Source organism: Lissotriton vulgaris, chromosome 7 (assembly GCF_964263255.1).
Source record: "Lissotriton vulgaris chromosome 7, aLisVul1.2, whole genome shotgun sequence".
Lineage (NCBI taxonomy): Eukaryota > Metazoa > Chordata > Amphibia > Caudata > Salamandridae > Lissotriton > Lissotriton vulgaris.
Window position 1 is genome coordinate 1,746,776,771 of NC_141695.1, and position 23,696 is coordinate 1,746,800,466.

Below are 23,696 nucleotides of genomic sequence, written 5' to 3' on the forward strand. Positions count from 1 at the left end.
ACATTAAACTCAGATCTGTGAGTGGGGGTGAAGGTTTGATTTGTTCAGCAGACCCGCATGGGTCACGGGGAGCCAGCGGGAAGCGATCATGGGCTTGGCTTGTGCCCTCGCGCCAGTAATGCACACTTGGCGGTGCCAGGCGTGAGAGATTAAGGGGCGAGCTTCACTGATCCCCCTAATGCGTGTCTGTAAACATTTACACAGCACAAGATACACAACCTCTAAATACCAGGCTCACAACAAGCTCCGATCTGTGCCAGGAGCCCACAGGCGGTGCCCGGCTCATCCAGGATAAGCCAGGCTGAGCCCTGAGGCTCGCAGGGTGGCATGGTGCCTCCAGTTCACTGCCTGCTGTTGGCTGCTGGAATATGAAGGGCACAGCTCTTCTCAGGCTTTTTAAAGCAAAACATAAAAAAGGGCAAGAACCCGTTACACACACTAGGTGGCATGCTTCATCACAGAGGCACCCCTCGCCCGCGCACCGCAAGCTAGGCCAGCACCACCTCAGGTCTTCTCTGTTTTTGTGATTATCATGTTTAGACGTTGCTGTCCTGTTATGATCTCTAAATAGATAACATTCTATCTGGAGATGCTTCACTTTTTAATATTGAGGCTCAATTTCACATGGTTAAATCATACGGTAAAGGGGGTCACTCCACACTGTGTTAGTGCTCAACATGTTTCAGCCCCATAAATTGAAGCCTAGCAGACAAAAGGCATTCTTCAGGACTTTAAGAGATGCAGAATGTGGAGTTTCATTACACCAGGAGTCACTGAAACTTGTAAAATAGGGGCACGTGATTGTGGTTCACAGGGAGTCAGTGAGGCTTGTAGAGCAGGGGCATGTGGTTGTGTTTCACCAGGAGTCAGTGAGGCTTGTAGAGTAGTGATATGTTGTCGTGGTTCACCAGAAGTCAGTGAGACTTGTAGAGTAGGGGCATGTGGTCCTGTTTCACCAGGAGTCAGTGAGGTTTGTAGAGTAGTGATATGTTGTCATGGTTCACCAGGAGTCAGTGAGGCTTGTAGAGTAGGGGCATGTGGTCGTGGTTCACCAGAAGTCAGTGAGACTTGTAGAGTAGGGGCATGTGGTCCTGTTTCACCAGGAGTCAGTGGGGCTTGTAGAGTAGGGGCAAGTGATTCACCAGGAGTCAGTGAGGCATGTAGAGTAGGGGCATGTGGTTCACCAGGAGTCAGTGAGGCCTGTAGAGTAGGGGCATCTGGTCATGGTTCACGAGGAGTCAGTGAGGCTTGTAGAGTAGGGGCATGTGGTTGTGTTTCACTAGGAGTCACTGAGGCTTGTAAAGTAGTGATATGTTGTCGTGGTTCACCAGGAGTTAGTGAGGCTTGTAGAGCAGTGCATGTGGTCATGGTTCACCAGGAGTCAGTGAGGATTGTAGAGTAGGGGCATGTGGTCGTGGTTCAACAGAAGTCCGTGAGACTTGTAGAGTAGGGGCATGTGGCATGGTTCACCAGGACTCAGTGAGGCTCGTAGAGTAGTGATATGGTGTTGTGGTTCACCAGGAGTTAGTGAGGATTATAGAGTAGGGGCATGTGGTCATTGTTCACCAGGAGCTAGGGGCATGTGGTCGTGGTTCACAAGGACTCAGTGAGGCTTGTAAAGTAGGGGCATGAAGTCGTGGTTCACCAGGAGCCAGTGAGGCTTGTAAAGTAAGGTCATGTGGTCGTGGTTCACCAGGAGTTAGTGAGGCTGGTAGATCAGGGGCATTTAGTCATGGTTCACAAGGAGTCAGTGAGGATTGTAGAGTTGGGGCATGTGGTCATGGTTCCCCAGGAGTCCGTGAGGATTGTAGAGGTGGGGCATGTGGTCATGGTTCACCAGGAGTCAGTGAGGCATGTAGAGTAGGGGCATGTGGTCCTGGTTCACCAGGAGTAAGTGAGGCTTGTAGAGCAGGGGCATCTGGTCGTGGTTCACTAGGAATCAGTGAGGCTTGTGGAGTAGGGAGGGGCATGTGGTCATGGTTCACAAGACTCAGCGAGGCTTGTAGAGTAGGGGCACGTGGTCATGGTTGACCAGGAGTCAGTGAGGGTTGTAGAGCAGGTGCATGTGGTCTTGGTTCAACAGGAGTCAGTTAGGCTTGTGGAGTAGGGGCATGTGGTTGTGTTTCACAAGGAGTCAGTGAGGCTTCTAGAGTAGGGAGGAGCATGTGGTCATGGTTCACCAGGAATTAGTGAGGTTTGTAGAGTAGGGGCATGTGGTCCTGGTTCACCAGGAGTCAGTGAGGCTTGTAGAGCAGGGGCATCTGGTCGTGGTTCACTAGGAATCAGTGAGGCATGTGGAGTAGGGAGGGGCATGTGGTCATAGTTCACGAGACTCAGTAAGGCTTGTAGAGTAGGGGCTTGTGGTCATGGTTGACCAGGAGTCAGTGAGGGTTGTAGAGCAGGTGCATGTGGTCTTGGTTCACCAAGAGTCAGTGTGGCTTGTAGAGTAGGGGCATGTGGTCGTGGTTCACCAGGAGTCAGTGAGGCTTGTAGAGTAGGGGCATGTGGTTCACCAGGAGTCAGCGAGGCTGGAAGAGTAGGGGTATGTGGTTCACGAGGAGTTAGTGAGGCTTGTAGAGTAGGGGCATTTGGTCATGGTTTACCAGGAGTCAGTGAGGCTGGTAGAGTAGGGGCATGTGGTTCACTGGGAGTCAGTTAGGCTTGTAGAGTAGGGGCATGTGGTCATCTTTCACCAGGAGTCAGCGAGGCTTGTTGAGTAGGGGCACGTGGTCGTGGTTCACCAGGAGTCATTGAGGCTTGTAGAGTAGGGGCATTTGGTCATGGTTTACCAGGAGTCAGTGAGGCTGGTAGAGTAGGGGCATGTGGTTCACCAGGAGTCAGTGAGGCTTGTAGAGTAGGGGAATGTGGTCATGGTTCACCAGGAGTCAGTGAGGATTGTAGAGTTGGGGCATGTGATCATGTTTCACCAGGAGTCAGTGAGGCTTGTGGAGTAGGGGCATGTGGTTCACTGGGAGTCAGTTAGGCTTGTGGAGTAGGGGCATGTGGCATGGTTCACCAGGAGTCAGTGAGGCTTGTAGAGTTTGGGCTTGTGGTCGTGGTTCACCAGGAGTCAGTGAGACTTGTAGAGTTGTCGCATGTGATTATGGTTCACCAGGAGTCAGTGAGGCTTGTGGAGTAGGGGCATGTGGTTCACCGGGAGTCAGTGAGGCTTGTGGAGTAGGGGCATGTGGTTCACTGGGAGTCAGTTAGGCTTGTAGAGTAGGGGCATGTGGTCATCTTTCACCAGGAGTCAGCGAGGCTTGTTGAGTAGGGGCACGTGGTCGTGGTTCACCAGGAGTCATTGAGGCTTGTAGAGTAGGGGCATTTGGTCATGGTTTACCAGGAGTCAGTGAGGCTGGTAGAGTAGGGGCATGTGGTTCACCAGGAGTCAGTGAGGCTTGTAGAGTAGGGGAATGTGGTCATGGTTCACCAGGAGTCAGTGAGGATTGTAGAGTTGGGGCATGTGATCATGTTTCACCAGGAGTCAGTGAGGCTTGTGGAGTAGGGGCATGTGGTTCACTGGGAGTCAGTTAGGCTTGTGGAGTAGGGGCATGTGGCATGGTTCACCAGGAGTCAGTGAGGCTTGTAGAGTTTGGGCTTGTGGTCGTGGTTCACCAGGAGTCAGTGAGGCTTGTAGAGTTGTCGCATGTGATTATGGTTCACCAGGAGTCAGTGAGGCTTGTGGAGTAGGGGCATGTGGTTCACCGGGAGTCAGTGAGGCTTGTGGAGTAGGGGCATGTGGTTCACTGGGAGTCAGTTAGCCTTGTGGAGTAGGGGCATGTGGCATGGTTCACCAGGAGTCAGTGAGGTTTTATTCATACATTCCCCGACTCAGCTAAAAACCTTGCTGAAACAGGCATCGTGGGAACTCTGCTTTAAATCGGATAAGAATGTATTACAAGAAAAGGGGGGTTGTGATCTCCTTCTTAATTCTTACTCTATGAAGCTTGCCCAACCATATGTCACATGGAATATTCCACATGGAGTCCGAAGACTATGGTTTCTCCTAAGATATGATTTATTACCTTTAAATTTACTTTTATCTAAATGGAATGGATCTTCTCCGATATGTAACCTTTGTAATATGAGTGTTCAGGATCAAACTCATGTTCTGTTGATATGCCCTGCACTGCGCTCATTGCGGTTGAAATGGTTAAAGCCAATATGTCTCCAACTCGGTATTTCTAATGTAAATATCTTCCTGCAGGCTTTGTATTTCCCCCCAAATGAAATGTTTTGCTTCTATATTTTTAATTTTTTTAAAGGTTTTTTAGCTATTTATTAATGAGATATGGAGGTGTCTGGTGTTGATTATTCTTGTCTGTTGTTAATCGATGCAAACTGTCTTGTGATATTCTATTGTATTTTATGTCTAGTTTGTAATTGTACAATGTATCTTATGTGGCCCTCTTTGAGAGCCAAAACATAATAAAATAAATTGAAATTGAGTCAGTGAGGCTTGTAGAGTAGGGGCATGTGGCATGGTTCACCAGGAGTCAGTGAGGCTTGTAGAGTTTGGGCTTGTGGTCGTGGTTCACCAGGAGTCAGTGAGGCTTGTAGAGTTTGGGCTTGTGGTCGTGGTTCACCAGGAGTCAGTGAGGATTGTAGAGTTGGGGCATGTGATTATGGTTCACTAGGAGCCAGTGAGGCTTGTAGAGTAGGGAGGAGCATGTGGTCATGGTTCACGAGGACTCAGTGGGGATTGTAGAGTTGGGGCATGTGATCATGGTTCACCAGCAGTCAGTGAGGCTTTTAGAGTAGGAACATGTGGTCATGGTTCACCAGGAGTCAGGGAGGCTTGTAGAATAGGGAGGAGCATGTGGTCGTGCTTCACCATGAGTCAGTGTGACTTGTAGAGTAGGGGCATGTGGTCATGGTTTTCCAGGAGTTAGTGAGGATTATAGAGTAGGGGCATGTGGTCATGGTTCACGAGGACTCATTGAGGATTGTAGAGTTGGGGCTTGTGGTTGTGGTTGACCAGGAGTCAGTGAGGGTTGTAGAGCAGGTGCATGTGGTTCACCAGGAATCAGTGAGGAATGTAGAGTAGGGGCATGTGGTCATGGTTCACGAGGAGTCAGTGAGGCTTGTAGAGTAGGGGCATGTGGTCATTGTCCACCAGGAGTCAGTGAGACTTGTATAGTAAGGCCATGGGGTCATGGTTCACCAGGAGTCAGTGAGGCTTGTAGAGTAGGGAGGAGCATGTGGTCGTTGTTCACCAGGATTCAGCTAGGCTTGTAGAGTAGCGGCATGTGGTCGTGGTTCACCAGGAGTCCGTAAGGCTTGTAGAGTATGGGCATGTGGTTGTGATTTACCAGGAGTCAGCAAGGCTTGTAGAGTAGGGGCATGTGGTCGTGGTTCACTAGGAGTCAGAAAGGCTTGTAGAGTAGGGAGGAGCATGTGGTACTGTTTTAACAGGACTCAGTGAGGCTTGTAGAGTAGCGGCATGTGGTTGTGGTTCACCAGGAGTCAATGAGGCTTGTAGAGTAGTGAGGAGCATGTGGTCCTGTTTCACCAGGAGTCAGTGAGGCTTGTAGAGTATGGGCATGTGGTCGTGGTTCACCAAGAGTCAATGAGGCTTGTAGAGTAGGGGCTTGTGGTTGTGTTTCACCAGGAGTCAGTGAGGCTTGTGGAGTAGGGGCATGTGGTTAACCAGGAGTCAGCGAAGCTTGTAGAGTAGGGGCATGTGGTTCCCAGGAGTAAATTAGGCTTGTAGAGTAGGGGCATGTGGTCGTGGATCACCAGGAGTCAATGAGGCTTGTAGAGTAGGGGCTTGTGGTCGTGTTTCACCAGGAGTCAGTGAGGCTTGTAGAGTAGGGGCTTGTGGTCGTGTTTCATCAGGAGTCAGTGAGGCTTGTAGAGTAGGGGCATGTAGTTCACCAGGAGTCAGCGAGGCTGGTAGAGTAGGGGCATGTGGTTCACCAGGAGTCAGTGAGGCTTGTAGAGTAGGGGCATGTGGTCGTGGTTCACCAGGAGTCAGAAAGGCTTGTAGAGTAGGGAGGAGCATGTGGTACTGTTTCAACAGGACTCAGTGAGGCTTGTAGAGTAGCGGCATGTGGTTGTGGTTCACCAGGAGTCAATGAGGCTTGTAGAGTAGTGAGGAGCATGTGGTCCTGTTTCACCAGGAGTCAGTGAGGCTTGTAGAGTATGGGCATGTGGTCCTGGTTCACCAAGAGTCAATGAGGCTTGTAGAGTAGGGGCTTGTGATTGTGTTTCACCAGGAGTCAGTGAGGCTTGTAGAGTAGGGGCATGTGGTTAACCAGGAGTCAGCGAGGCTTGTAGAGTAGGGGCATGTGGTTCCCAGGAGTAAATTAGGCTTGTAGAGTAGGGGCATGTGGTCGTGGATCACCAGGAGTCAATGAGGCTTGTAGAGTAGGGGCTTGTGGTCGTGTTTCACCAGGAGTCAGTGAGGCTTGTAGAGTAGGGGCTTGTGGTCGTGTTTCATCGGGAGTCAGTGAGGCTTGTAGAGTAGGGGCATGTGGTTCACCAGGAGTCAGCGAGGCTGGTAGAGTAGGGGCATGTGGTTCACCAGGAGTCAGTGAGGCTTGTAGAGTAGGGGCATGTGGTTAACCAGGAGTCAGCGAGGCTTGTAGAGTAGGGGCATGTGGTTCCCAGGAGTAAATTAGGTTTGTAGAGTAGGGGCATGTGGTCGTGGATCACCAGGAGTCAATGAGGCTTGTAGAGTAGGGGCTTGTGGTCGTGTTTCACCAGGAGTCAGTGAGGCTTGTAGAGTAGGGGCTTGTGGTCGTGTTTCATCAGGAGTCAGTGAGGCTTGTAGAGTAGGGGCATGTGGTTCACCAGGAGTCAGCGAGGCTGGTAGAGTAGGGGCATGTGGTTCACGAGGAGTCAGTGAGGCTTGTAGAGTGGGGGCATGTGGTCATGGTTCACCAGGAGTCAGTGTGGCTTGTAGAGTAGGGGCATGAAATCATGTTTCACCAGGAGTCAGTGAGGCTTGTGGAGTTGGGGCATGTGGTCGTGGTTCACCAGTAGTTAGTGAGGCTTGTAGAGCAGGGGCATGTGGTTCACCAGGAGTCAGCGAGGCTGGAAGAGTAGGGGCATGTGGTCGTGGTTCACCAGGAGTCAGTGTGGCTTGTAGAGTAGGGGCATGAAATCATGTTTCACCAGGAGTTAGTGAGGCTTGTGGAGTAGGGGCTTGTGGTCGTGTTTCACCAGGAGTCAGTGAGGCTTGTAGAGCAGGGGCATGTGGTTCACCAGGAGTCAGAGAGGCTGGAAGAGTAGGGGCATGTGGTTAACCAGGAGTCAGTGAGGCTTGTAGAGTAGGGGTATGTGGTTCCCAGGAGTCAGTGAGGCTTGTGGAGTAGGGGCTTGTGGTCGTGTTTCACCAGGATTCAGTGAGGCTTGTAGAGTAGGGGCATGTGGTTCACCAGGAGTCAGTGAGGCTTGTAGAGTAGGGGTATGTGGTTCCCAGGAGTAAGTGAGGCTTGTAGAGTAGGGGCATGTGGTCGTGGTTCACCAGGAGTCAGTGAGGCTTGTAGAGTAGGGGCTTGTGGTCGTGTTTCACCAGGAGTCAGTGAGGCTTGTAGAGTAGGGGCATGTGGTTCACCAGGAGTCAGCGAGGCTGGAAGAGTAGGGGTATGTGGTTCACGAGGAGTCAGTGAGGCTTGTAGAGTAGGGGCATGTGGTCATGGTTAACCAGGAGTCAGTTTGGCTTGTAGAGTAGGGGGATGTGATCCTGTTTCACCAGGAGTCAGTGAGGCTTGTGAAGTTGGGGCATGTGGTCATGGTTCACCAGGAGTCAGTGAGGCTTGTAGAGCAGGGGCATGTGGCATGGTTCACCAGGAGTGTCTATCCGACAGGCTAGGCCATTCTAGGGAGCACAAAAACAACCACACTGAGTTGTTGAAGAAAGCCCTCACTCACCACCTGGTGATGACATGCTTCATCATTGGGCTCCACCAGAGAGACCTAGTGTCTCTTTGGTGTGCTGCAACGCCAGGATTACTGCGGAGCTGGATCGTGAGTTAAGGGCGTGTTGAATGTAATTGGGATTTAGTGAGTGTTGGGGGTATTTAAAATAGTCAGTAGTGCATCAAAAAACTTTATTAAGTGACCACTAAAGACTCAGGAATTAAAATATGTGAGGAAACAGTCCACTTTAATTGAGTGGGGGTTCCTAAGAGTGAGTCGACATGTTTCTTGCCATCGAAACGGTGTTAATTTACCCGGCAATTCATCAGGACTGTGTGTGGAAAAACCCTGGCGGTATGGGCACGCTAAGGCCCACCCTTACGTAGGGGCGTGAGAGTGAAAAATAGGAAATTAAGTGAAAAAGTGCAAAAAAATTAGGAATGAATAAAATATTCCTAATTACTCCTGGTTTAGGAGGCTTCTACTTATCGTTTCTGCACCTGAAATAAAAGACAGAGACAAACAAGTAGGACGAAACAAACAGTTAGTATTTTAACCTGGTTGTTGTTTACTGTAAAATACGTGCTCCAGACGTGATAGTCGTACTGGCCGTGGTTGAATAGCGCTATGTTTAACACCACCTCTTAGCCCTGGGTTCAGATGAACTAGGAAAAGTGCGGTGTGCTATTCGTGACAAGGGCTAGTTGTGACTATGGGTTAAAAAGGTGAGAATCTTCATAGAAGATAGTCAGCTAAGCGATCAAAGTAAATGTTCTAGTAGGATCGCTTTAAAATTAAAAATGTCTCACTTAATTGGTGTTGGGAATAAACACCATGGGTCTCAGGAGGGGGGTGGAAGCGTATTCGGCACACCCTGTAACATGGCAAAACAAATGGGGAAAAAAAGGCAAAATCAATATAATACCCTTCGGTACTTTGGAGTGTAAGCACTACTTAGCTTTAGGTTGGTAGGTGGAATCCACTTACGCCCTCGACGCTTAGCACCCTCAGTATGCCTACGTCGCCCTCGAACCGGACCCCGACGATGTAGAGGTGGGATCGGTTTGTTGTTTATAAGCAAAATACCTAGGCGGTAATTGCTTCCGGGTGGGTGTGGCTACGTGACTAGGCAATCCCTTGTTTGGGCGTGGTTAGCTGTCATGAGGTGCAGGTTAGCCAGTAGACCCGCACTGAAGATATTGACGTGTGGGTCACATGAGTGCGGTTGCTAGGTGACTGGGGCACAACAGTCTCCGAACAGAATGCAGAAGTGTTTTGAAGACGTGCGAGTGAAAAAGTAAATTCACGTACGTCAATGTCTTCGGAGTTACATTAAGCCCGATGGTAAGTTAAGGGTGGGTATTCATAGTATCCCTAATGCCGTGTGGGAAAACTACTAGGAATAGAAGACCCAAGCTAGTGACTCTGCAAAAGGATTTTAAATAAAAGATCGTGCTGTTTATCTGTATGTCAGAGATTGTAAGACGTGATCCTGTTTCACTTTATCACAGTATTCCAGGGAATATCATCATTAAGACCTCTCTGGTGGGTACCCAGCCTGTAAACCCACCGTTGTTCTTTTTCAAAAAGCGTATTTGTGATATTTGTTGGGCCAATCACATGTTCGATGACAGTCCATCGCATGTCATTAGGAGTGTGGTTCTGTTCCAAGAAATGGCGGCTCATTTTAGTGGTCAGTTTTTTACACCTTATGTTAGAGCGGTGTTCGCCTAGCCTCTGCTTTACTTTGCGGGTTGTCATACCTACATAACGCAGGTCACACGTGCATGTGATCAAGTAGATGACGTTTTGGGTGTTACAATTAGTGTGACCTTTTTGTGTCCATATTTTTCCCGGCTCAAGCTGTAGAGTTTTAGTGTGAGTTGTAAGATGACACACACTACAATTTGCACAGGGGAAGTGTCCAGTAATTCTCGGTAAGCCCCAGGTGTCTGTGATTGATCTTTCTGTGATGGGATTTTCCATTTTGGGACGAGTATGTACAAGAGTGTCCTTCAGGCTGCGTCCTTTCTTGAAGGAAAATAATGGTCTCTCCCAATCTGTTTTGATACTGGACCCAATGCGCCAGTTTTTATTGATGGATTTCTTCATGTAGTTGGACATTGTGCTGTATGTAGTCCCACAGGTTAGTGGTATGGTTTCACTGTTATTGACCTTGTCTTCAAGAAGAGACTCACGAGGTTGGTTGCGGGCCCTCTTGTAACCTTTATTCAAGATCCCGGTTGGATATCCTCGTGCTTTGAGCTTATCCGTTAGATCTGCAGACTGGGTCTTAAAGTCTTGGAGGTCAGAACAGTTGCGTCTTATTCGCAAATATTGGCCGTATGGAAGGTTTTCTTTCAATGGCCTGGGATGAAAACTTGTGAACTCAAGTAAGTTGTTGCGAGCAGTCGGTTTCTGGTATGTCTTGGTTATTAATCTGGTCCCTGAGATTTGAATCCTGACGTCCAGGAAGGTGACTTCGGTTTTGCTCAGTTCCGAGGTAAATTTGAGGTTGGTATCTAGTGTGTTAATCCAACCTAGGAAGGCCTGTAGTTGTTCATCACTGCCTGTCCAGATTACCAGGACGTCATCAATGTAACGTCTCCATATTTTAATGGAGGACGTGAAAGGGCCATTGGGTTGGCTGATGTGTTTAGCCTCGAAATCGGCTACGTACAGACCGGCTTCGCTAGGGGCAAATGTACTGCCCATAGATGTCCCCGTAGTCTGTAGGTAGAGGTTGTTTTTATAGGCAAAAAAGTTCTCGTTTAGTGCTATAGTAGCACAATTTAGTATGAATGTCTTTGATGCCTGATACTCCCAATTTACTGAGTCTAGAGCCGTCCCCAGGACCCTGATGGTATCGTCCTGGGGGATGCTGGTGTACAGACTCTCGATGCCCAATGTTACCAGGGTTACAGTGTTCTCTGGGAATTCAATGTTTTGCAGCAGCTGAAGTAGGCTTTTTGTGTCCTTTAAGTAGGATGGCGTGTTTTGTACTATCGGTTTCAGATAGTGATCACAGAATCGTGAGAGGGGCTCTAGTAAAGACCCGATTCCCGATACGATTGGTCTTCCTGGTGGTGGTAGACCGTTTTTGTGTGTTTTCGGTAGAGTATAGAAGTAAGGAATTACATTCTCACTCGTGCTTAGGAAGTCGGCCCACATTTTTCGAAATTTCACCATTTTCTTCAGCTCTCTTAACCAGATTGGTAATTCGGGTTCTTAAGTCTTGAGTGGGGTCCTGAGTTAGAGGTGTATAGTTCTCCTATCTGCCAGGAGAACTTCACAAGCCTTTTCATAATCTGTCGTATTCTGGATTACCAACCCACCGCCCTTGTCTGCCGGTTTTATCGTGATCTTAGGGTCATTTTGCAAGGATCTTAATGCTTGGTATTCCTCTGTGCTGAAATTGCTGTAGGTTGTTGTGTCCTGGTAGGTTTCTAGATCCAGAAAGACAGTCTGCTCGAAGGCAGTTATGGCTGCTGGGACGGTTTGGATGGGAGGATTAAAGGTGGAGTTCAATCTCAATCCAGTGTCTCCTTTTCCTGATGCTTCATTCGGGTCTTCATTACCTTCAAAGAAGGCTTTGAGTTTAAGTTTGCGGAAGAACGCTGAAAGTTCACAGTGTAGTTTGAACTTATCAGGGCGTGCGGTTGGTACGAAACCCAGACCTCTTTCTAAGACTGCGGTTTCGATTGGGGACAAAATTTTGTCAGACAAGTTATTTATAAGGCTCAAATTCCGCTCGACCCTGGTTGTTGTTCCCTGTTGCGGGTGTGATTGCTCACTGCATCGTTGTCCTCCCATGACACATGGTTCGTCGTTTGACCTGTGCCTCTTCTCTTTCCCCTTCCTCTCCTGGCCTGGTCTAAAAAAGGCCGGCGATAGCTTGGTTGAAAATTGGGAGGTGGAAAGAATCCTGGGTTCCAGCCCATCATGGGGTATGGTGGTTGGTGAAAAGGAATTTGGCGACCCATTGGTTGCATTTGGGGTGGTGCTTGCCATCTTGGTGGTTGATTTTGAAAATTCTGATGGCCGCGGTTGTATCGGTTACCCCTATTTCCTCGTCTTCTTCCCTGTTTGTATGACCCTGTGCTGGATCCACTGCTGTTGGATGTGTTGTCGTCGGACTGGTCATCATTAGTTGAGTTGTGGGGAGGTGGAGTATATGTTGCAGCTGAGTATGGATATACCTTCTCATACTCTAATTTTTTCAGATCTTTCTGAAATTTGTTGACTTTAGCTTGTGTCAGATTGTCTTTGTATTCATTTAACTCTTTATTTATCTCGTCAAGTTTTTTCTTGTAGCCAGTTATTGTGGTTTTGAACTTCGACTGAGTTTCTTGGATTTCTATCTGCAGAGCTTCAGAGAGTCGTAAAGCTGTTTTTATAATCAGGGCGAGCCAGTCGCGGGTGCAATGCCACGCGATCATGGCCCACTCCTTTCTAAATGTGGCATAATTTAGAAAGATTCGCGGAGCATTCATGACGAGTAGCCCCCGTGGTGCTATGTTTTTCAGGAGATAGTTTTTTAGTATTGTGCCATGGAGGATAGTTCTTATCCTGTCTCGTTTAATTTCAATCTCAGAAGCTCTGCAGATAGAAATCCAAGAAACTGAGTCGAAGTTCAAAACCACAATAACTGGCTACAAGAAAAAACTTGACGAGATAAATAAAGAGTTAAATGAATACAAAGACAATCTGACACAAGCTAAAGTCAACAAATTTCAGAAAGATCTGAAAAAATTAGAGTATGAGAAGGTATATCCATACTCAGCTGCAACATATACTCCACCTCCCCACAACTCAACTAATGATGACCAGTCCGACGACAACACATCCAACAGCAGTGGATCCAGCACAGGGTCATACAAACTGGGAAGAAGACGAGGAAATAGGGGTAACCAATACAACCGCGGCCATCAGAATTTTCAAAATCAACCACCAAGATGGCAAGCACCACCCCAAATGCAACCAATGGGTCACCAATTTCCTTTTCACCAACCACCATACCCCATGATGGGCTGGAACCCAGGATTCTTTCCACCTCCCAATTTTCAACCAAACTATCGCCGGCCTTTTTTAGACCAGGCCAGGAGAGGAAGGGGAAAGAGAAGAGGCACAGGTCAAACGACGAACCATGTGTCATGGGAGGACAACGATGCAGTGAGCAATCACACCCGCAACAGGGAACAACAACCAGGGTCGAGCGGAATTTGAGCCTTATAAATAACTTGTCTGACAAAATTTTGTCCCCAATCGAAACCGCAGTCTTAGAAAGAGGTTGATAAGTTCAAACTACACTGTGAACTTTCAGCGTTCTTACGCAAACTTAAACTCAAAGCCTTCTTTGAAGGTAAGGAAGACCCGAATGAAGCATCAAGAAAAGGAGACACTGGATTGAGATTGAACTCCACCTTCAATCCTCCCATCCAAACCGTCCCAGCAGCCATAACTGCCTTCGAGCAGGCTGTCTTTCTGGATCTAGAAACCTACCAGGACACAACAACCTACAGCAATTTCAGCACAGAGGAATACCAAGCATTAAGATCCTTGCAAAATGACCCTAAGATCACGATAAAACCGGCAGACAAGGGTGGTGGGTTGGTAATCCAGAATACGACAGATTATGAAAAGGCTTGTGAAGTTCTCCTGGCAGATAGGAAGAACTATACACCTCTAACTCAGGACCCCACTCAGGACTTAAGAACCCGAATTACCAATCTGGTTAAGAGAGCTGAAGAAAATGGTGAAATTTCGAAAAATGAGGCCGACTTCCTAAGCATGAGTGAGAATGTAATTCCTTACTTCTATACTCTACCGAAAACACACAAAAACCGTCTACCACCACCAGGAAGACCAATCGTATCGGGAATCGGGTCTTTACTAGAGCCCCTCTCACGATTCTGTGATCACTATCTGAAACCGATAGTACAAAACACGCCATCCTACTTAAAGGACACAAAAAGCCTACTTCAGCTGCTGCAAAACATTGAATTCCCAGAGAACACTGTAACCCTGGTAACATTGGACATTGAGAGTCTGTACACCAGCATCCCCCAGGACGATACCATCAGGGTCCTGGGGACGGCTCTAGACTCAGTAAATTGGGAGTATCAGGCATCAAAGACATTCATACTAAATTGTGCTACTATAGCACTAAAAGAGAACTTTTTTGCCTATAAAAACAACCTCTACCTACAGACTACGGGGACATCTATGGGCAGTACATTTGCACCTAGCGTAGCCGGTCTGTACGTAGCCGATTTCTAGGCTAAACACATCAGCCAACCCAATGGCCCTTTCACGTCCTCCATTAAAATATGGAGACGTTACATTGATGACGTCCTGGTAATCTGGACAGGCAGTGATGAACAACTACAGGCCTTCCTAGGTTGGATTAACACACTAGATACCAACCTCAAATTTACCTCGGAACTGAGCAAAACCGAAGTCACCTTCCTGGACGTCAGGATTCAAATCTCAGGGACCAGATTAATAACCAAGACATACCAGAAACCGACTGCTCGCAACAACTTACTTGAGTTCACAAGTTTTCATCCCAGGCCATTGAAAGAAAACCTTCCATACGGCCAATATTTGCGAATAAGGCGCAACTGTTCTGACCTCCAAGACTTTAAGACCCAGTCTGCAGATCTAACGGATAAGCTCAAAGGACGAGGATATCCAACCGGGATCTTGAATAAAGGTTACAAGAGGGCCCGCAACCAACCTCGTGAGTCTCTTCTTGAAGACAAGGTCAATAACAGTGAAACCATACCACTAACCTGTGGGACTACATACAGCACAATGTCCAACTACATGAAGAAATCCATCAATAAAAACTGGCGCATTGGGTCCAGTATCAAAACAGATTGGGAGAGACCATTATTTTCCTTCAAGAAAGGACGCAGCCTGAAGGACTCTCTTGTACATACTCGTCCCAAAATGGAAAATCCCATCACAGAAAGATCAATCACAGACACCTGGGGCTTACCGAGAATTACTGGACACTTCCCCTGTGCAAATTGTAGTGTGTGTCATCTTACAACTCACACTAAAACTCTACAGCTTGAGCCGGGAAAAATATGGACACAAAAAGGTCACACTAATTGTAACACCCAAAACGTCATCTACTTGATCACATGCACGTGTGACCTGCGTTATGTAGGTATGACAACCCGCAAAGTAAAGCAGAGGATAGGCGAACACCGCTCTAACATAAGGTGTAAAAAACTGACCACTAAAATGAGCCGCCATTTCTTGGAACAGAACCACACTCCTAATGACATGCGATGGACTGTCATCGAACATGTGATTGGCCCAACAAATATCACAAATACGCTTTTTGAAAAAGAACAACGGTGGGTTTACAGGCTGGGTACCCACCAGAGAGGTCTTAATGATGATATTCCCTGGAATACTGTGATAAAGTGAAACAGGATCACGTCTTACAATCTCTGACATACAGATAAACAGCACGATCTTTTATTTAAAATCCTTTTGCAGAGTCACTAGCTTGGGTCTTCTATTCCTAGTAGTTTTCCCACACGGCATTAGGGATACTATGAATACCCACCCTTAACTTACCATCGGGCTTAATGTAACTCCGAAGACATTGACGTACGTGAATTTACTTTTTCACTCGCACGTCTTCAAAACACTTCCGCATTCTGTGCGGAGACTGTTGTGCCCCAGTCACCTAGCAACCGCACTCATGTGACCCACACGTCAATATCTTCAGTGCGGGTCTACTGGCTAACCTGCACCTCATGACAGCTAACCACGCCCAAACAAGGGATTGCCTAGTCACGTAGCCACACCCACCCGGAAGCAATTACCACCTAGGTATTTTGCTTATAAACAACAAACCGATCCCACCTCTACATCGTCGGGGTCCGGTTCGAGGGCGACGTAGGCATACTGAGGGTGCTAAGCGTCGAGGGCGTAAGTGGATTCCACCTACCAACCTAAAGCTAAGTAGTGATTACACTCCAAAGTACCGAAGGGTATTATATTGATTTTGCCTTTTTTTCCTCATTTGTTTTGCCATGTTACAGGGTGTGCCGAATACGCTTCCACCCCCCTCCTGAGACCCATGGTGTTTATTCCCAACACCAATTAAGTGAGACATTTTTAATTTTAAAGCGATCCTACTAGAACATTTACTTTGATCGCTTAGCTGACTATCTTCTATGAAGATTCTCACCTTTTTAACCCATAGTCACAACTAGCCCTTGTCACGAATAGCACACAGCACTTTTCCTAGTTCATCTGAACCCAGGGCTAAGAGGTGGTGTTAAACATAGCGCTATTCAACCACGGCCAGTACGACTATCACGTCTGGAGCACGTATTTTACAGTAAACAACAACCAGGTTAAAATACTAACTGTTTGTTTCGTCCTACTTGTTTGTCTCTGTCTTTTATTTCAGGTGCAGAAACGATAAGTAGAAGCCTCCTAAACCAGGAGTAATTAGGAATATTTTATTCATTCCTAATTTTTTTGCACTTTTTCACTTAATTTCCTATTTTTCACTCTCACGCCCCTACGTAAGGGTGGGCCTTAGCGTGCCCATACCGCCAGGGTTTTTCCACACACAGTCCTGATGAATTGCCGGGTAAATTAACACCGTTTCGATGGCAAGAAACATGTCGACTCACTCTTAGGAACCCCCACTCAATTAAAGTGGACTGTTTCCTCACATATTTTAATTCCTGAGTCTTTAGTGGTCACTTAATAAAGTTTTTTGATACACTACTGACTATTTTAAATACCCCCAACACTCACTAAATCCCAATTACATTCAACACGCCCTTATCTCACGATCCAGCTCCACCGTAATCCTGACGTTGCAGCACACCAAAGAGACACTAGGTCTCTCTGGTGGAGCCCAATGATGAAGCATGTCATCACCAGGTGGTGAGTGAGGGCTTTCTTCAACAACTCAGTGTGGTTGTTTTTGTGCTCCCTAGAATGGCCTAGCCTGTCGGATAGACACTCTTTTTTTGATTATTGATTACTGACCGGGGAACAAGAGTGTCTGCTTACTCTCCCTACCTCTCTTCTTGTTACGCATGGTTCACCAGGAGTCAGTGAGGCTTGTAGAGTAGGTGCATGTGGTCGTATTTCACCAGGAGTCAGTGAAGCTTGTAGAGTAGTGAGGAGCATGTGGTCCTGTTTCACCAGGAGTCAGTGAGGCTTGTAGAATATGGGCATGTGGTTGTGATTTACCAGGAGTCAGCTAGGCTTGTAGAGTAGGGGCATGTGGTCGTGGTTCACCAGGAGTCAGTGAGGCTTGTAGAGCAGGGGCATGTAGTTCACCAGGAGTCAGCGAGGCTTGTAGAGTAGGGGCATGGAATCATGTTTCACCAGGAGTTAGTGAGGCTTGTGGAGTAGGGGCATGTGGTCGTGGTTCACCAGGGGTCAGTGAGGCTTGTAGAGTAGGGGCATGTGATTCACCAGGAGTCAGCGAGGCTGGAGGAGTAGCGGTATGTGGTTCACGAGGAGTCAGTGAGGCTTGTAGCGTAGGGGCATTTGGTCGTGGTTCACCAGGAGTCAGTGAGGCTTGTAGAGTAGGGGCGTGTGGTCGTGTTTCACTAGGAGTCAGTGAGGCTTGTAGAGTAGGGGCATGTGGTTCACCAGGAGTCAGCGAGGCTGGAAGAGTAGGGGAATGTGGTTCACGAGGAGTCAGTGAGGCTTGTAGAGTAGGGGCATGTGGTCACAGTTCACCATGAGTCACTGTGGCTTGTAGAGTAGGGGCATGTGATCCTGTTTCACCAGGAGTCAGTGAGGCTTGTGAAGTTGGGGCATGTGGTCATGGTTCACCAGGAGTCAATGAGGCTTGTAGAGCAGGGGCATGTGTTCGTGTTTCACCAGGAGTCAGTGAGGCTTGTAGAGTAGGGGCATGTGGTCGTGTTTCACCAGGAGTCAGTGAGGCTTGTAGAGTAGGGGCATGTGGTTCACCAGGAGTCAGTGAAGCTTGTAGAGCAGGGGCATGTGGTCATCTTTCACCAGAAGTCAGCGAGGCTTGTTGAGTAGGGACATGTGGTCGTGTTTCACCAGGAGTCAGTGCGGCTTGCAGAGTAGGGGCATGTAGTTGTGATCACGAGTGTACCTCAGTACACCCTGTTTGCCCCATCACACCTCCCTAAGTTAGCCGTGGCCATGGGAATCATTGCATTGCACAGCTGTAGTGTTTTTTATCGTTGGATTGTTTCCACATTCATCCTTACGGAGGGCTATGAGGAGTAGGGCTCTGTGTAATTGACGTAATTCTCTCTAACGTAATTCCACATAATTACTGCAAAATATCTCATCATTATGGGTAATTGTGTGAGAAGCGCAATCCAGAATGTAGGACTATATCTTTAGTACAAAATGCCCCCTTGCAGGCCCAGTTCTAGCGGGTGGGTCGGGTGGGCCAGGCCCACCCAAACAGGAGCCTTGGCCCTCGCAGTGGCGGCTTGAAGGCAGGCGCGCAACGGCATTGGGCTCAAAGGGCTGTGCGTGTGTGCGTGTCTGCGCCCGGGCTGAGACAGCTTCCCAGGCGAACACACACACAGGTCTTTAAAAGACCATTGATATGTTAACGAGGCTTTGTTTCGTTGTTCGCGCCTTCGTCTCCACATGGCGAAAGGCGACACATCTTTTCTTCGTCAATGGTCACCTTTGCTTACTCTTCTGCTGTATGGACATTTCTTTTTCTATGTAGTGCAGGAGAAAAGAAGTTTGTTTATTAATATTCACTTTTCCTGACCCCTGCAGTTGCTTTTATCATCAGGTCACACAAAGTTTATTTTATGGAGAAGGTAAGAGAATGTGTTACTATTTGTTTTTCTTTTTAAAATCTGCACAGGCCAGCAGGACACATACTTCGTGTGTGCTTCATTTGAACAGTTTTTATCATCATCAAGGCTGATGCAGGACAACAATAAGACAATACAAAATGCCCAGATAATGCCGGTGATTAATGATCCTGTGAAAAATTAGTACAAGCTTGGTGAACATTATCTGCGCCATCTTGCCCCTTTTCGAGCCCATTTGTGCGCGTAAGCGGCAGCCATTTTGAGCACCACGGCCTCCCTGCCCCTCGCTGATAGCCAGCGCGTCTCTCTCTCTCCTAACCTCGCAAACATCCCCCCCCGCACGTTGACAACCCCCGCTCTCTCATGCCTTGGGTCATAAACCCCTCTTCAGCGCAGCTTCACCACTGAACCCCATCCTGTTCCCAGCGCGACACCTCCCTTCATTCCTTTCATGGCCTCAGATCCTTTTGATACAAACCCCCTTTTCCTGTATCCCCGTTTGTCTTCCTTGTTCCCAGGCCGCCACCTGGCCTTGCGGATACTGTTTATTACCCCGTACAGTAGGAAGCTTCCCCTCCCCATCAAAAGACCCTCGAGCCGATCAAAGCCCCCACCCTATGAGATCCGATCAACCCCATGCATTCCGTGAATCGGCGGAATGCCCTGCTGTGCGACAACCATCACCTGTTGTGACCGGGGTGGGGAATCCAACTGTAAATGTATGTGGGAACGGGCCTGATGGGGAGATTCCGAGGATGTTCTTTCAAGTGTCATAGTATTGCGAGAATGTGTTATGTGCAATAAAGGTCATAAACTCTAGTATAAGAGGCCAGGCCTCAGAGATGTGGTGAGAGCACCTCGTGATGATACTTGCTGTCTGAATTGATGTGTTCTCCTCCGGAGAGAATAAAATCCTCGTTTCCTGCCTTCCAGTCTCCAGCGCCCGCTTCTTCATTGATTAACATTGGTGGGTCATAGAGGCGATACCGCCGGGCAACAAAAAAGGGTCTTTGGTTACTGGTTGTCTTTGGAACCCCTTTTTTACAATTGGCGTCCCAAACGTGGGGCCCATCAGCGACTCGTGGATCCAGTGGGAGAGGTCCTGACGACAGAGTGAACGACTGCAACGATCGGAAGGTACCCTGTCCGATAGACCCTCGTCTGACAGCCGATCACCCGAACTTCACTGGTTCCGAACAGACCTCTCTCGAGTGATCTGCGGTCCTGACTGGGAACCATCAGGGGTGCCACAAGAAGTACGAAAAGAAGAGGACGATCGGGCGCTGGATTCGGAAGACAAGAAACTGTCCATGCGGTCCGGGTAAGGTCGTGTAAACACGACGAATTGCGAAAGTGATAGATAATTGAAAGTGATTGATAATTGTTGAGAAAATACTAGTATTACTTTTTGTTAATTTATTGGAGATTCACTGTCTACAAACGGAGAAACAACAGGCTCTCCCTTTATAAACAGCGAAGGATAGGTACGCACCCGTCGGACCTATCTTTCTCCCCCACTGAACAATTGCCCCTTCCCCCCATTGATTAACTGTTATAGATTGTTTTCTGGAGATTCTCTGTCTGAAAACAGGGAAGATTAGGTCCCCTCTTTACAGATAGTGAAAGAGTAGGTGACGCGAATCTTTGCGAGCCTACTTATTCTCCCCATTGACCATATTGATTTTTTATTTTTGACCTAACATTGATTGATCAAAATTGATTCATGAGGTATTCACTACGTGCAAACAACGTAGAATAGAAATATTCTGTCTAGTCTTTGCACGCAGTGATAAGATAGGTAGTGCTGACTATTATCCCATTGTGATCCGTCATGCCTGTCTTCTCCCCACTGGTTAGTAGCCTGTTTAACCCGGACCGCTTATTAGAGATGAACCATCCGGCTCCGCTGGAAGGCACCCCTAATAAGGACATGTTCATGAAGCATGGATTAATCGCTATAGCCTATAGTGAACTGTGGCATAAATATACGAGGAAGGATCGAGAAAGTCAGTGGCCACTGAGAGGATCCTTTGATCTTGACAAAATAGAAACGGTAGAAATAGCCCTTCGTAGGAATGAAACAACACCTATTATGCTCGATAGTCTCGGTATGTGGCGCAAAGAAGCCACACGACGAAGGGAAGGCGACGAATATAGAAAAAGTGAAGGGACACGACGGACAGCCCTCCAAGCGCCTAGTAGGCAGAGGGAAGGGCCAGCGATGGCACAGCCCCGAGGAGTAGATATGAAAAGAGAACGGTGTAAAGGGGTGTGCCGACAAGTCAACCCCGGAACACAACGACCCGAAGGTAATCCCCCGACACTACGCACAGGACGGATAGATTTAAAACAGAACCAATGTGCTTTCTGTAAATGCCTCGGGCACTGGAAAGCCCAATGCCCGATTTTGCAGAGCATAGGTAAGAACGGAGGGTCGACAGAAAGGACAGACCGACAGAAAGGGAAAAGGCGCGAAATAAAAACCAATCAGACTAGTGCGGACAGGACAGATAGAACCACCCCGTTTGATTATGCTCGATGGCACAGGTTTCGTCAGACCAATCTTAACGACATGTTAGAGTTCTGGGACTGATTGCTCTCTGTTGCTCCCCCACTCTGAAAAACCAAACACAATTGCAGGCCAGTGTAAACAACCCCCGTTAGAGAAAGGACTCAAGGAAGCCAGAAACGTCTATTATATAACTTAGGATTTAATTACGGTAAAGAAAAACACACAACCAACAGTAAATAGAATAACTAGTAGAACTCTCAAACAAGCAAACTTGACTAATAGGAAAAATACAAAACATGTTATGCTCACTCCGGAAGTCCTCGAAATGTAACAGTTCGATGGTCCCGCCCATCCGAAACACATAGCACGTGTGGGGCGGGGCCTGCCAGCAACCATGGGCCAAAAAGGAGATTGCTGGCGAGAAGGTCCTGGAGGCTCCACCAAGCAGGCAATGAAATGGTCTTCCCATACTGCCCTTCCAGGGATGGCGTCCCCCGGGCCGCGAGTAGGGAGAGGGCGGCTGCAAATGACCCCCTCCCTCGTATCTCCTGGTCCGGCCATCACGAATTCCTCCAGCGAACGGATGCAGGGTGGGCAGGGAGGAAGAGGCGACGCGGACGAGCCTCTTCCACCTCCACAGATAGGAGGCTTCCCTGCCCTGGTCCGGCGCCGATGTCCTCCAGCCGGGCGACGGCCTGGTATATTTCCGCAGCACAGGACATAAAATGCCCGTCTGGTATACTTGCATAGCACAGGACACACAATGTCCGACGGGCATATTTACGGAGCACCGGATGTACAGTGGTCCCCCAAGAGTCGGAATCAGGGGTGTAGGGTGGTCATCATGTGCGCCCCTGATTCCAAGGGGCGGCGTAGGATGCGCCGGGAGAGGAAGGCGGCACGGACGAGCCTCTCTCACCTCCCCAGACGAAGGCTCCATTGCTGCAACCTGGCGCCCCGAACCAAAATGTCCTGCTCCAGCAGCATGATGCTCTGTCCTTCGCCATCCCAAGAAGTTTCTTCCACTCCCGATGGATGCGACAAAGGTGGCTGCCACAGGGTCTCAAAATGGCGTCTGGGCCCTCGAAAAGCGGGTCTAGGCCGCTGGAGTAACTTTGTCCGAAATTGCAACTCGGGCACTTGCCCACCTGGGCGCAAGCCCCCACCATCGACAAACATCCCCTCGACTTTGAAGATTCTACCAAAGTCCCAAGAGCCCTCAGCCCCTTCAGGCTTCCGGAGGGGAACAGCTGCATTGATCACTAATGAAATAACCACGGCACAGCAACAAGATGGCGGTGCTCTCGTGTCTGCATCAGCTTCCGTCTGAACCACCCAGGAACATTATGGGCTAACGAACTCGAGTAAGTTCCGGCTGAGCATCAACGTGACCCGGTAAGAAAGACTCTACCCCCTCCCTCTCTTGATTGACGGTCCACACCACCAGCCCCTCTGTTAGCACAGTTTTTTTGAACTGCCGAAAGGGACCCTGGTCCAACTGCCAATCGTCGGGGACATTTTTTTCTTGATGCCACTTCCGGACTAAAACCGGCCTCGCCCAAAATGGCGCCGGTATCAATGGAAACTAACGGACGCCTCGTGGTGTTCCTTAGCTAATGAAACTTAATGTACTAAGATATATATATGGACCATTGCGCACTCGATGAGAAAGGGAGGAGGGTTCACTTGGTGAACATTTGAGAGGGGTTCCGTAAAATGTTGATTTCAATGAACGATTTATTTTTTGATATTTATTGTAACTGGTACATAACGTCGCTTATGATGCACACCCACGGTTTACATCTAGGAAATGCGATTCCGATGAGCTTGACTGTGTTTCCATTTATGAACTAAAATGCCCCTGATTCCCTCGTCACGCAATGAAATGTTTTTAGTTACTTGCAAATAATAAATTAGGCCTTTTTACATGTTCTTGTACTATAAAATAACCCCCTACTGTATGTGCCTCCATCGACGACATATCAGGCCAAATTATGATTGTGCTCTCACATTTTACGTACTGAATGATTATACAAATAAAAGTCTTAAAAACTATGAATAGGCATCGCATACTTTTTTTGTAAATATGGGTATCGGCGGGAGGGTTTTTCTGCGCGCAACCGTTCTGCTCTTTTTTTAAAGGTTATCCGAGAAATGATTGTCCGGCCCCGGATTGATGATCGGATCCCAGGTATGATACGTTGCCTCCAAAATATGCGACTAAGCTCAGGGACTGACATATGAAGAAGGACCTCGACGTCTGAGAATGGGTAAAGTAAAGCGGCGTGATTGATGAAATGTTATAAAGATATGGTGGTCGAAGGTACTGAAGTACCGGGTTGAATGAAGAACTGATATGCCTTAGGACCTCACAGCTTTGGGAATGATTTAAGGATCCCGATGGCCAGATACATCTACAAAACCGCGTACCTCACGCTAGGCACCTCTGATTCCTTTTTAGCGTCCCCCTACTCACGATCCTTCATGCCATCCTCGAACCCCCC